Genomic DNA, 6,108 nt, shown 5'->3' on the forward strand with positions numbered 1-6,108 from the left:
ATATTACAAACATTACAAACATTACAAACATTACAGACATGACAGGAACGTTCCAGTGTGCTCACACACCAAATCTGGCATTCTACACATTCCATTCATTTTCTATGGAGAGGCTTGCGGTGCGTGAAGTTTGCAGTCTGGTGAGTGCCGTGTACGTTTGGCGGTTCTGTATTTACATATCGTGATCTGCCCAGGCAAATCAACTGAGTCCAGCACTGCTCGCAAGGCTCACAAGACTAGGATCAAACTTTCAAACTAGGTGTTGCAGATAAAATATGAATCAGCATGTCTATTTTGTTTATTTTGCTCTTCAGATGTTTTCAAAAACATTTTTTAATGGACTGTTTAAGAGGAATAGGACCCGCCATATTGTGATGTTTTGCCAAAACTCTCTCTCTCTCTCTCTCTCTCCCTCTCTCTCTCTCTCTCTCTCTCAGACAGTATAAGGCTGGTGAATGGTAGCAGCCCCTGTGCTGGGAGAGTGGAGGTTTACCATCAGGGAGAGTGGGTGACAGTGTGTGATTATCAGTGGGACATGAGTGATGCTGGAGTGGTGTGCAGACAGCTGGGCTGTGGAGATGCTGTAGATGCACGAGGAGAGGGTCACTTTGGACCAGGGTCTGGGAGAATATGGATGGGTGTTGTGTACTGCAGTGGATCAGAATCCTCACTGAAGCAGTGTGAGTCACCAGGATGGGGCAAACATTACTGTAATCATGAAGAGGATGTTGGAGTGACCTGCTCAGGTAGGACTCAGCTCTTACAATAGTCTTATACCAAACGGCACTTTGGATTTAAATGAGGATATGTACATTTTTAAAAGCAAACTTATATTACATGTGTCTAAAACATAGTATTTCATTTTTTTATGTTGTGTTATAAACTGATGTGTGCATTGTGCCATTCACTGAACTAACCAGAGTTTGCACACAGAGTTTCACTGTAATCATGGAGCGGATGTTGGAGTGATCTGCTCAGGTAGGACTCAGTGTTATTCAGCTCTCACCAATGTTCTTTAAAAAACCCACACATTACAACAGTGGTATGCAGAAGAGCATCACTGAACACACAACAAATCATAGGATAGGCTACAGCAGTAGAAGTCCAAAGAAAAGTCTAATAAAAACCTTATGAAGTGCTCACTGAGTGGGAGCACTTTATTAGGTATACATTAGACTCATCTTTTAGACTGGAGTCTTCTGCTCCTTTCGCCTATCCACTTAGAGCTTAGACGCGTTGTGTGTTCAGAGATGCTCTTCTGCAAAGCACTGTTGTAATGTGTGGTTATTTGCATTACTGTCACCTTCCTGTCAGCTTTGACCAGTCTGGCCCTTCTCCTCTGACCTCTCTCATTAACAAGGCATTTATGCCCACAGAACTGCTGGTAATTGGACTTCTTTTTGTTTTTTTGCACCATTCTTTGCGAAATCTAGAGACAAATCGCAGAAGTTCAGCAGTTTCTGAGATAATCAAACCACCCTGTCTTCCACCATCCACTTTGTAGTGGACAGGTTAAACATCTTCATCATCACTGCCACCATAGATCATATTTATTTATTTTATTAATTAACAAAGGAATACAGTAAGAATTCAGTATACAGGGAATAGTGTACAAACAGAACAAAAACAAAAGAGCCAGGGGTATATCACACTCAAAAATATAAGATATAACATTAAGTGCTTTGATAGCCTTTTTGTTAGTTGAATTAAAAAGTAGTTACACCTATTGTTCAACATCTTTCATGAAAACAACAAAGTAAGGTTTTTTATTACTAAATTTACATTTATGAATGAAACATTTTGCCAGCATCAATATCAAATGTATTATTTTTGAAAAAAATGTCTTCTTTTCTTGGGTTATTGAAAAAAACAAACACCACATTTTTCCCAAAATAAATTAAATTATTTAAAGATATTATCTGTGTAAAACCCCACGCTAACCCAATGACGGAATTTAGCGAGGGCTGAAGGTATCAGCGTGCTCGTCCTTCTGGTGTTGCTGAAAGAATACTAATAGGGTTAAAAATTAGTGGCCCCTATGCGGAGATTCTAGATCAGCCAATAAATAAATCATGATACAAAGGCAGTAGTACCACTCTGCCTTCCGCTCTTTACTGGTCCGAGCTGACCCAGAATCTCCACAATAGGGCCGATAGATTCACCTTTGTTTATCTGACTCCATTTTAGAATAATAATTTAGATTAGTTATCCACATTAGTGGATGTCGTATTTATAATTTCGACTTGATCGCTATAGGAATCCTGTACTGAGATTTACTCTCCGAACAGTCCTCTGCTGGTACTGCCGCATGTCACATCGCGCGTTATGTGCACGTCTCACGAACTGACTAGATATCTGTAGTCATTACAGAGGTCGCAGGAATAGCTACTCTTGGGTATATCTGTTTACAGCCTAGGGACCCAAGCAGACCAACCTAGCTACGGCTGTGCTCGACATGAATGAACTACCACGCGGAGGCGAGGGATTTACCATCATAGGTCTACGGGTGATATACGCCGTGATACATTAAGTGTAAATATTCATCCTCCCTAGACCAGTTCGAGGGGGTAAACCAAGCATTCCCTGTATAACATTGAGTGTCAGTAAGCGAAACCACACAGATCAAGTTTTAACAATTTATTTTACCAGGCAGGTTACATACGTAATTACACACTAGTTCCAAATACAATATAAAAACATTAGAAGGAAACCAAATTACGGAGTCTTAAAAGTCATACCTGGTAATGAAAGCTACATACGGGAGTCTGGCTACAGACACCCTGTACGTAGAAATTACGTGCACTGTGTGCACGGGAGGCTGATTGCATTCTCCCAGAATTAGCTAAGCTTTGCTTAGTTTGCTGTCCTTAAATCCAAAATTTGGCCTTTGATGTTAACCCTAAAAATGGGTCACCCATCTGTAATTTGGAGCCACGCCTCCCCAGGAAGCGCAGGGGGGTTGAGGCACATGGCTTTCACTGGGGCAGAGCTCCACACAGTTTTTCCTCTGGTTCCTGGTTGGTTATGATGTCCAGGGTTTGCTGTTGCTGAAATGAAACCATTGCACCAGTCGCACTGAAACAATCAGAATAATACCAAACATGAATATTATCGAAACTGACTTTGTCATGAAACATCCAGTGCTGTACACATCATTTAGTGACTGAGGAAGAGGGAGATCTGAGAGGGAGGGAGTAAGAAAGGGGGGTTCAGGAGAAGGTCAGGGCCTAGCAGGAAGTATTTGTGTCGTAAAGAATGTTGCCCCGTAACGAGTTTCACGGCTGGAGGCCTGAGTCTTCGCCCACAGGCTCCTGCCCGTATGGGTGCGGAGATAGTGGGGGTTAATGGTGCAAGCTCCTGGGTTAAATTACTTTACAGCCACATTTTGCCACAATACCAGAGGAAGCCAGCAAGCTGACCAGCCCTGAGTGATAATGCCAGATGTTAATAATTTCCGCCTTACATCTGCAAAGGTCTTGCCACAATTTCTTGGTGTGAGAACAATGCCAAAATAGGCATAAAACTGTTTCTGGATATTCATCACAAAAAGAGCAGTTTGTGTTTATGTCTCTTTTAATTGTTTTGCATATGGCAGGGTAGTATATATGGCCGGATAGTATTTATGAATCATTTTGAAGGACACCTCCTTAACCTTATCCACAATGAGGTATTTATGGGGAAGCATCCAGACTTTCTTCCAATACATGGAATTTACAAACCGATTCCAATATGCGGTGACATACAGAACAGAGACAACATCTCTGAAAAATGGCACGTCGAACTCGCGTGTCGTCTAGTAGATCAGAGCGGTTATGCGTCACTGAAGCATCCTAGGAATGCCACGCCCCCTTTCTGCGGCACATTTCAGCTGCTCCCATTGAAATCAGTAGTAAAAGAGTCATAGTACTACAACGACAAAGAGCAAAAACAGAAAAAGCTATAAAAACGCCCCAAAATAAGTTGCAGCGTTGTGATCTGCACTGTCATTGGAAACCCCTGTTTTTCGTTTTTGTACGTTTGTCACGTCAGATTATATATGATTTGTTTTATGCTAAAAATAGCTACAATGGGGAACCTCACAGACGGGCCACATCGGTTGCAGGTTGCCATCGATAGGCCACTGCTTACTGAATCTCGAGTTTCATTATTAACAATAAAAAACGCATGGTGGTTGGTCTCGCTTTCTTGCTTTTTATATGAAATTTGCACAAGAGGGCATCGAAGAAACACGATCATGAAAGTATTAAATATATCCGTTCTTTAGTTTTGGATAGGTAAGCGTTTTAAATGTATTGTCCTGTTTTCAACCGGTTGAGAATGTTCTCCTTGCAGTGCATCACATGAGGACGTGAGCAAGCTAAATAATTTGGTTTCATAAGGACGTTAACTTAAACGTATGGGTGTTTTTATCTTAACTTGGCTAGCTAGCAAGCAAAAATTATTATTGGATAAGCCAGCATCCTTACCTTAGCTATCGATCATAGTTGAAATAGTAAGTTAGCTAGCTTGTGAAAACTCACAGTGCGAGCGTCTATCATGGAGGTAGCTATGGTAACAAACCACAATGTGTGGAAAGTGGGGACACGGTCTGTCAATCATAGCTAATTGATGCACATTTGTTTTATTGTTGCCTAAAGACAACTGGCAAGTGTCACATTCAACCACCATGTTACTGTTTAAATCAACAGAATGCAGTCGTCTCTGTTCTGATAGAATGGGAAATCATAATGCTTTAGCTCTTAGCCGTAACCCTAACCAGCTCCACTGCAGTCATATCTGCATTACAATAGCACAGGGGTGTGCAATCTTATCTGTAAAGGGCCAAGGTGGGTTCAGGTTTTTGTTTTAGCCCGTCAGAATCGGGGTATCGTAGTGCTGGGGAAAAACAAGAACTCACGCTCACACCGGTCCTTTTTGGATAAGATTGGGGGCGACATTGGCCCAGGAGGTAAGAGCAGTCGTCTGGCAGTCGGAGGGTTGCTGGTTGATCCCCCGGGTGTGTCGAAGTGTCCCTGAGCAAGACACCTAACCCCCAATTGCTTCTGATGAGCTGGCTGGTGCCTTGCACGGTAGCCATTTGCTGTTGGTGTGTGTCAATTATACAGCGCTTTGGATAAAGGCGCGATATAAATGCAGACCATTTGCCATTTGATTAGACACCCCCGATCTAGTAGTTAGAGCGTTGACCCCGCCCACACCTACTCTGAGGCGGTCACATGGTTTCCCAGGACATGGATAAGTGAAATGCGCTCAGCTGAATACCAGGTTAAAGCCCGTTTGCACTGTATGTTTGATGAGAACATTATTATGAGGGAGAAGCTCAGTCGGTTCTCTGTCTTACAGAGACACCCCGGGCTGTCTTGACGGTCTCTCCACATGGGCGGATATATAGAGGACAAGCTGTCAGTCTCTCTTGTGAGGTCACAGTGCCCTCTGCTGGCTGGGAATATTACTGGTACAAAGGAGATGGATCAAGTGGCACTGCCCTCATTGCCAGTACAGCTGAAGGCTCGTACACCCTCAGTGCTGCAGCTCTTGCACACACCGGGGAGTACAGCTGCAGAGCAGGGAGGAGCAACCCAGTCTGGTACACAGAGTACAGTCACCCTGTCCACATACAGGTAACAGGTGAGTGCTGTTACACAGAGTACAGTCATCCTGTCCACATACAGGTAACAGGTGAGTGCTGTTACACAGAGTACAGTCACCCTGTCCACATACAGGTAACAGGTGAGTGCTGTTACACAGAGTACAGTCATCCTGTCCACATACAGGTAACAGGTGAGTGCTGTTACACAGAGTACAGTCACCCTGTCCACATACAGGTAACAGGTGAGTGCTGTTACACAGAGTACAGTCACCCTGTCCACATACAGGTAACAGGTGAGGGCTGACTGATATTCTTCTGTGTGTAAAACTTGCAAGGTCCCATAATGCAGTGGGTATTACTGAAAAACCACATAATTTCTGGTCATTCTGGTATCCTGTTTGTTCCATAACTGCCAACATACTTTTCCAGAGTTCATTATTGAATAATTCCAGCTGCCCTGCCTTTCTTTGTCCCTCTGTGAGGGTGATTTGTTTTCTCCACAGTCATAAATACACTGG

At 43.1% G+C, this 6,108-nt stretch overlaps 1 long non-coding RNA gene across 1 annotated transcript; it reads left to right on the forward strand.

The window, feature by feature from the left end:
- The first annotated feature begins 452 nt into the window (after positions 1-452).
- On the forward strand, positions 453-5,618 carry LOC133122651 (uncharacterized). The gene is made up of 3 exons (XR_009708124.1): positions 453-746; positions 934-978; positions 5,344-5,618. It is a non-coding gene; the product is annotated as an uncharacterized LOC133122651 (long non-coding RNA).
- The last annotated feature ends 490 nt before the right edge of the window (positions 5,619-6,108 follow it).

This window comes from Conger conger, chromosome 2 (genome assembly GCF_963514075.1).
Source record: "Conger conger chromosome 2, fConCon1.1, whole genome shotgun sequence".
NCBI lineage: Eukaryota > Metazoa > Chordata > Actinopteri > Anguilliformes > Congridae > Conger > Conger conger.